Source organism: Rutilus rutilus (genome assembly GCF_951802725.1).
Source record: "Rutilus rutilus genome assembly, chromosome: 1".
In the NCBI taxonomy this organism is placed as follows: domain Eukaryota; kingdom Metazoa; phylum Chordata; class Actinopteri; order Cypriniformes; family Leuciscidae; genus Rutilus; species Rutilus rutilus.
Window position 1 is genome coordinate 24,625,728 of NC_140209.1, and position 8,828 is coordinate 24,634,555.

At 35.9% G+C, this 8,828-nt stretch overlaps 1 long non-coding RNA gene across 1 annotated transcript; it reads right to left on the reverse strand.

The window, feature by feature from the left end:
* Window positions 1-3,360: 3,360 nt before the first annotated feature.
* Window positions 3,361-5,065, reverse strand: LOC311306897. The gene is made up of 3 exons (XR_014630231.1): window positions 4,961-5,065; window positions 4,823-4,876; window positions 3,361-3,393 (listed from the first exon to the last, which is right to left on the reverse strand). It is a non-coding gene; the product is annotated as an uncharacterized lncRNA (long non-coding RNA).
* Window positions 5,066-8,828: the final 3,763 nt, after the last annotated feature.

Below are 8,828 nucleotides of genomic sequence, written 5' to 3' on the forward strand. Positions count from 1 at the left end.
AATATTGTCATGAAAGTGTACTTACTTTAAGTTAAGCTTAATTAGATATTATTACAAAGTGCATTTGAAAAAAGTGCACTTAAGTGTGTTAAGAAATATTGTCATTAAAGTGTATTCCATTTAAGTACACTTAAGTCGTCTTTAATTTTAATTATATCATATTATCTGCAAGTGCACTTTTTAAAAAGTATACTTTTATTATTTTAAGCACACAAAAAGTACGCTTTCAATACAATTAAGTACACTTCTTTTTCACAAGGGGTATAATTGTTTTTAAGTATAATTCTGTTAACTGTCAAATCGCCTGTCAATCAAACTTCGGCGAAACTCTAAACGAAATATTACAACGCTAAAATGAAACATTACAAATATTATTTGTGTTGGTCAAGAGACTCCTAGTACATACATACATGCTATAACAACTTTTTATGAGTTCTTTACAAGTATCTGTGGATATGTTTGACAAGCAACAATGGCAAACAAAAAAATGTAATAAGGTAATTTGTGTAAATTAATATTTACTATTTGAAAAAAAAAAGCTATACGTATACAATATAAAATACAATTTTACAAGGTAAAAACACTTTGATAATAAAACAATTGAAGATCAGTGGGGAAGAAAATAAATAAATAAGGTATTATTCATTCCTTATGAGCTGATATATTGATATATGACTTATAAGGGACCAAAACAAACATTATTGGGACTTTAAAGGGACAATGACGTCACTTGCTCATTAACATAAATACACATTAACATAAATACACATTAACCTGACACCACCAAGCATTAATGGGACTTGAATTATTATTTTATTGCACAACTCTAACATCACCATTGTTAGTTGGTGACACTGACTAACAGCCAGATAAGCCTGTAAGAGCTAAACAATAGATTGTCACACAACACCAGTGCCATGACAATGAGAATGGAGCAAAAAAGGTAAAATAAGTTATTCTTATCCAACTTCAAAAGACCCCTGGTTGCTCATAACAAAAAATAAAAAAAATATAAAATAAAATAAAAGCTGTTTTACAGTTTGCTTTTGTGACGGCCTCTATTTAAAACATTAAAGGAACTTTGGACTTTTGCTTATTCGTCGTATCCCCCAGAGTTAGATGAGTCCACACACCCCCTTCTCATCTCCGTGCGTGCCCTAACTCTGTCTGACGCACCCACCGCTAGCCTAGCTTAGCACAAACACATGAGGTTAACGGCTCCAGCTAGCATACTGCTCCCAATAAGTGACACAATAACGCCAACATTCTCCTATTTACATGTTGTGATGTGTATAGTCACAGTGTGTACAAATAACAAGGTCACATGAGACACAGACATCTTCTAACCATACACATACTGGGAACTATATTCTCAGAAGGCGAAGCACTGCTACTACGGAGGGATTTGCTCGCAGCGCCTGAGAAGCCCGTGGTGAGGAGCAGAGAGTTTGCTCAGAGGGTTGCGCTAATCACTCCAGCCAGCAGTGCTTCGTCTTCTATATACACAGCAAAAAGTCCAGTGTTAAATTAACTCTCCTGGGAGTTTATATGGCTCCAGAGTCAGTGTTAAAATATGAGTGTTAAATTAACACTCAAGAGTGTTAAATGTAATGAGCTCATTAAGTGATTCATTGAGTGATAATTGACCAATATTGAAGACACCTGATGTTAGCGAGCAGAATCACCAAAGGAGAAAATCAATTTTTTTAAGACACCGTTATGGTGATGAGTGTTTGTTTTAGTTGGGCTCTTGACCCTTAAAGCATTAACTTCAAATTTTGTTTGGCTGTTGTATCTGAGTTATAACTCTCAGATGAACAAAGAGAAAAGGTGATCAGGTGGTGTTGGTTATGATTTGATAATCATAATTTGACCTGAATATCAAATCTCATTTAGAGAGTCAGATTTACAGCAGCCTGTGATTTAACAGCAAATGATTTTTATCATTATCAATATAATCCAAAATATTTCTTAAAAATTGTTCTGATAAAAAAAATACATAGAAAATTACTTTATTTAGACACACTGACATCAATAATCAGCCTGTGAATCTCAACAATGGTGACAATAATAAAGCATGTTGCAGTGCATTCTGGGTGCCACCAATCAAAACTCATTCATGGCTCCCATCATGCATTGCGGTATGAATAAATTATGATCTGATTTGTCCTACTAATTTCCTTTTCCTAAATGAATATTCTGTTTGTCACCATAGTTGAGATCAATACACTGATTCTTGATGTCTGTGTGTGCCTAAAATAAAGATTTTGTTTTATCAGAACAGCTTTTAAGAAATCCTTAAAACTAGGTAGAAAAAAAGATCTTATGCTGTAGAATCACAGTGATGCTGTAATCAACAATATACATTTAAGTCAGAGATTACACTCTAAATGAGATCAGTGATTCAGGTGAAATTATGATTATGTCAAAACATAACCAATAAAATCTGATCAACTTTCTCTTTGTTCATCTGGCAATTATAACTCAGATACAACAGCCAAAGATAATCTAATGTTTACAGTTTATGGGTCAAGAGCCCAACTAAAGCAAACACTGATCTCCATAACGGTGTCTTAAAAAATTTGATTTTCTCCTTTGGTGATTCTGCTTGTTATCATCAGGTGTCTTCAATAATGCTCAATCATCACTCAATTAATCACTTAATGAGCTCATTAAGTTTAACACTCTTGAGTGTTAATTTAACACTCATATTTTAACACTGACTCTGGAGCCATATAAACTCCCAGGAGAGTTAATTTAACACTGGACTTTTTGCTGTGTAGTAAATTCTATGAGAATATAGTTTCCTGTATGTATACGGTTAGAAGATGGCTGTGTATCATGTGACCTTGTTATTCATACACACTGTGACTATACACATCACAACATGTAAATAGGAGAATGTTGGCGTTATTCTGTCACTTATTGGGAGCAGTATGCTAGCTGGAGCCGTTTACCTCCAGTGTTTGTGCTAAGCTAGGCTAGCGGTGGGTGCGTCAGACAGAGTTACGGCACGCACAGAGATGAGAAGGGTGTGTGTGGACTTATCTAACTCTGGGGGATACGGCGAATAAGTCCCAAAAGGTCGGCGTGTTCCTTTAACACAAACATAGAAACACCACCACAATTGTCAGTGTATTTAAATCTTTTCTTTTTCTGACTGCCTCTTTGCAGCTATTCCTCTATTTCGAACAAAGTCCCTTATATTTTGCACTGTTCTTTGTGCCAACACGGGGTCTTCCACCAGTTTGCAGTGACTGCATTCAGTTTTGGTGGCCAGTTTTCCCCTGCTTATATGACCTTTGAAGTGTCGCATTACTGCAGCGACCTCAGCCTTAGACCACACTTTCTTTGCCACTTTTCTGGATCCATGTTCCTCATCAGCATAATTCCCTGGAAGATAGGCAAACAAAAATGAATAGATCACTAAATGTGTTGTCCAGTTTAAGCCATCAAAACATGAGGTCAGTTAATGCCACAGTTGACAAGAAATTGCAGTTTACTTTTCTTAATTCACTTTGGGTATCAGTTGGTGTCTCACTCGATGTGATTTCACCAACTTTACTAGCCCACATTAGAGTGCGGACAATATGGAGTGTATTATTAGAATGTCTGCTGTTCATCTATTTATGTGGCCAAACCTTTTGCTATCTGAATTAATTGCAGTAAGTAATACTACAATCAGTAACATGTCTTAAGTAATTTTGGCATTGTACTTCAACACACCGTATTTTAATTGAAACCAAGACTATGGAGTTTAAGGTCTGATTCTCAGTTTAAATCTGATTTCATAAGGTTAGCTAAATAGTGTTGGAACTTGGTCTGAAAGTTTAGTCTTGATATTGAAACTCTACGTAACAATCAGCTTAATACTACTTTTAACCTCTTAATCTTCCAGATTTTGTGGCATGTTGTGACTCAGTCATCAAAACCAATTCATTTTTAGTCTTTTAACCAACTTGCTAAAAAGAGAATTAATAGAACATACTCATGGGCAATCAAGAGAACATGTGAAGAGAAGGAGGTAACTTTACCTTTACCTCAAATTCAGTATACATTTCCTGATAATAAAGTAATTGTATATGCTCCCTTGCAGACAAGATGTTTTGTACAAATGCAGTACAGTTAAATTTAGGGCTATTCATTTATATCTCTTTCTTTAAGATTACTCTTGCATTTTGATAGTTGAATACGTCACAAAGACGTGCATAATAATGTTAAAGGGTTACTTCACCGTTTTTTCATATTAAACTATGTTATTCCCTTAACTAAGACGAGTTGATACATACCTCTCTCGTCTCAGTGCGTGCACTTAATCACTCTAGCGCGCGGCGACACTTATAGCACTTAGCTTACCCCAGTTCATTCATTAGGGACCAAACAGAGATGAAGCTAGAAGCGACCAAACACCTCCACGTTTTCCGCCATACACTATCCTTTTTACCCGCTTAGAAAAGTGCCACGTTTTATTTTGTGTCACCATACTTGGTCGTGTAACTACTCGTGTAACTGTTTTTAAATAGGGAAAACGTGGAGGTGTTTGGTCGCTTCTAGCTTCATCTCTGTTTGGTCCCTAATGAATGAACTGGGCTAAGCTAATTGCTATCAAACTGTCGCCGCGCGCCAGAGCGATTGAGTGCACGCACTGAGATGAGAGAGGTATGCATCAACTCATCTTAGTTAAGGGAATAACAGTTTAATATGAAAAAATGGTGAAGTATCCCTTTAAGGGAGTTGGGCAAAATAAGAATTTCATTGTAGGGTATAAACCACTGTGTTTCTTCTGTGCATAGACAATAAACCTCTTGAATCTGAATCTTACCTTCAGAGGGAGGTACACTCTCACTTACTGTGGACGACACAAATGACACTGATCCTGTTGAAAACAATTTAACAAGTTACTTTTGTCACAGGAAAATATACATTTTATCAGCAGTGACTATGAATTGAGTTAACATACCAAAGTCTCCCATGTCATGGTCTTGCTCTGTGGTTGTAGAGTCAGAAACCATAGGCTCCACAGTTCCAAGCTCTGATGCGGTGAGATATGTGTTGCTGTCATCAGATTCGCTCCCACTGTCTTCAGCATCACTTAACGCAATCTCATCTGGAAAATGGCATTAGTAAAACTCAGAGGTGTAAAGAGTACTTGAAAACCATACTTGAGTAAAAAGACAGATACCTTGCAGCATAAATTACTCTATTACAAGTTACCAATACGAGTAAAAGTGATTAACAATACTTTTGTATTGTGAAAAGCGCTATACAAATATATACTTGACTTTAGTATTTTACTTCTACTAAATCTAGGCTCAAAGATGCACTAGTCCTTGACACCTGAGACATGCAGGTGAAAATAAGAAACAATTGATTTGTAAAATGAGAAGTCATGTTTATTTTCTAAAATCTAAATAAAACTGAACACCTCAATAGTCTAATAAATCAGGGTCGACACAACAGCCTCTTAAAGGGATTGTTCACCCAAAAATGAAAATTCTGTCTTCATGTAGTCAACCTCAAGTTGTTCCAAACCTGTATACATTTCTTTGTTCTGCTGTACACATAGATAGATATTTTATATATTTTTAACCAAGCAGATCTTGCCAGCCATTGACTAGTACAGCAGAACAAAGACAAGTTTGGAACAACCTGAGGGTGAGTAAATTATGACAATTTTCATTTTTCGGTGAACTATCTATTTAAACGTCTACAAACTCTCAAGTCTCAGTTAAGCTCAAGTGCACAAAAAGGCCACACGCAAACCAATATCCTTCAAAAAGGCCTTGTCAATAATGTGGATACATTTTTTTTATGTTAAGTCAAATTAAATAGTCAAAGTCTACTTGCACTGGATGTGCTGGTTTTGGACTCATCACTGGCTGCAGTCTTGACTTCATCTAAATCAAACGTCTGCGATTTAGCACCTACTAATGCACTCGCATTCATGTAAAGTAGACTTGTTGACAAGTTTGGGTGAGTAAGGGCAAAACGCACAAGATATAGTTCAGTCAATGCCACTTAGATGGAAATATCACTTCTTTATAGCAAAAACAAACTGCTGCAGAAAAAGTTAGGTGCCATGCAAAATGTAATTTGTAATTGCATTACTCGTCACAAACGTATTGGAGTAAAAAGTACATTTACTTCTTCAAAAATGTAGTCAAGTAGAGTAAAAGTAGCTAATATCTTTGATACTCAGTACAACTACAAAGTAGCCAAAAATATACTCAAGTACAGTTACTAATTACATTTACTCAAATAGTTTACAGCTCTGGTAAAACTCTCATAAATAGCTGGACATAAAAATCTGTGGTTGAAATAGCCACATCAAATAAGGAAAAGATAGATTTTTACTTGAGTAGTTTTGAGCTATTATACCTGCGGTTATGTTTAATGTGGTCCATGAGCACATAAGATAAATGATTACACAATCTGATATTAGGTTAATATTTAAAGTAATTCGACTGCACCTACACAAACATAATTTTGAATTACTGTCCAGCCATACTGTAGACTTAAGTTTATATTTCTGAATAGTAGTCCTCGACTCATACTTGGACATGAATATAGGGCTGGGCGATATATATCGTGAGATTGTTATGCGCATCTCGTCAGTAAAGCCGGTTCCTTGATTAGTAGTAAATCGCCATCACCTGCTTTCAGATGGAGCGGCATTTATTACACAGCAAAAACTCCAGTGTTAAATTTACACTCAAGAGTGTTAAAGGTAATGAGATAATTAAGTGATTAATTGAGTGATGATTGAGCATTATTGAAGACACCGGATGTTAACAAGCAGAATCACTGAAGGAGAAAATCTCAAATTGTAAGCCACCGTTATGGTGATGGGTGTTTGATTTAGTTGGGCTCTTGACCCTTTTATGTTCACTTTAAATTTTGTTTGTCTGCTGTTATTGAATTATAACAGTCAAGTGAACAAAGAAAAGTTTGATCTGACAGTGTTGGTTATGTTTTGACATAATCATGCTGTGATCTGAAAAATGAAACTAGAGATAGTTTGGTTTAACTTGTTAGCAGCAGCTTTGTGATTCTAAAGTATATGATTATAGGTGTTTTTCTTATCCAAAAATATTTAATAAACATTGTTCTGGTCAAAACACTTTCAAATGAATTAATTTAGAAACACAGATATCAATAATCAGCCTGTGAATCTCAACAATGGTGACAATAATAATAAAGCATGTTGCAGTGGCTGCCACCAATCACAACTCATTAATGGCTCCCATCATGCATTGCGGTATGAATAAATTATGATCTGAATTGTCTATGTAATTTACTTTTCCTAATTGAATATTCTGCTCGTCACCATTGTTGAGATGCATAGACTGAATCTTGATGTCTGTGTGTGCCTAAAAGAATGATTTTTTTTTTTAAACAACTTTTAAGTAATCCTTTATATTATATGTAAAATTCTGGATATTTATGCAGAATCACAGTTATGCTGTGGTCAACGACATAAATTTAAGTCAGAAATAAGCAAATAAGGAGATCAGTGATCAAGCTCAAATGATGATTGTCATAATATAACCAACACCATCAGATCACTTTATTCTTTGTTCATCTGGCAGTTATAACTCAGATACAGCAGCCAAACAAAATCTAAAGCAAATATAAAAGGGTCAAGAGCCCAACTAAAGCAAATACACATCACAATAATGGTAACTTACAATTTGAGATTTTCTCCTTCAGTGATTCTGCTTGTTAACATAAGGTGTCTTCAATAATGTTCAATCATCACTAAATTAATCACTTAATTATCTCATTAACTTCAACACTCTTGAGTGTGGACTCATACACTCCCAGGAGTGTTAATTTAACACTGGAGTTTTTGCTGTGTACAAAGAGCCGTAGTTAACTGACAAGCTGAGCCATATCGCATTAATTATCGCTGGCGATACGTCCGCGATATTAATGCGATATGGCTCAGCTTGTCAGTTAACTACGGCTCTTTGTAGTAGGCTAAATGCCGCTCCATCTGAAAGCGGGTGATGGTGATTTACTACTAATCAAGGAACCGGCTTTACTGACGAGATGCGCATAACAATGTGATGCGATATATCGCCCAGCCCTACTTCAAGCCACAAGAGAACTGAGATTTTACCTATAACAATATATAAAATCTTCCCAGAACAATTTCCGACGGACATATATGTCATGATTCTGCCCTCGTGTCCTTGATTTTCTCAAGTCTTGAGGCAGGATCATGACAGACCCATGTTTTGTGTGTAAGCACATGGCCTTGTGTTTGGGCCATGTGCTTGTGTTGTCTCGTTCTCTTGCCCCGCGCCCCCTGGTTATCCTCATTTTGTCATTATTGCTTTACCTGTGTCACCTGTTATGTTATCATTAGTCTCCCTATTTAATCCCCTTGTGTTCGCTGTCTTGTGCTGGTACATTGTCAAACATTGAGAGACCTATTGTTTGTATCTCATCCGTTTGTCGTGTGATTACTAAAGTGAAGAGTCATCTGTTTGTTTATAGTCTAGTCAAAGTCTTGTTAAGTTATTCATCTATTCTCTAGTCATTGTTTTGCCTCCTCGTGGGTTTTGTTTTCCCCATTATTGTCATCAATAAACCTTGTGTGTAGTGCATTCTGTCTGCGTTTGGGTTCATCTCTGCATCCTCATGACATTATAATCAAACATCATGCAACTACATAATTGTATATTGTGTCTACCACTTATGTGTGTGTCTAATATGCTAAAATCCCATATATAAGTCATGATTTGTTATAACTGTTAGATGTTTGAAAGTGTGTTGTGTTTCCTATCAGTATGATCGTATGTTCTTGATTCAAAAGGTGGCTT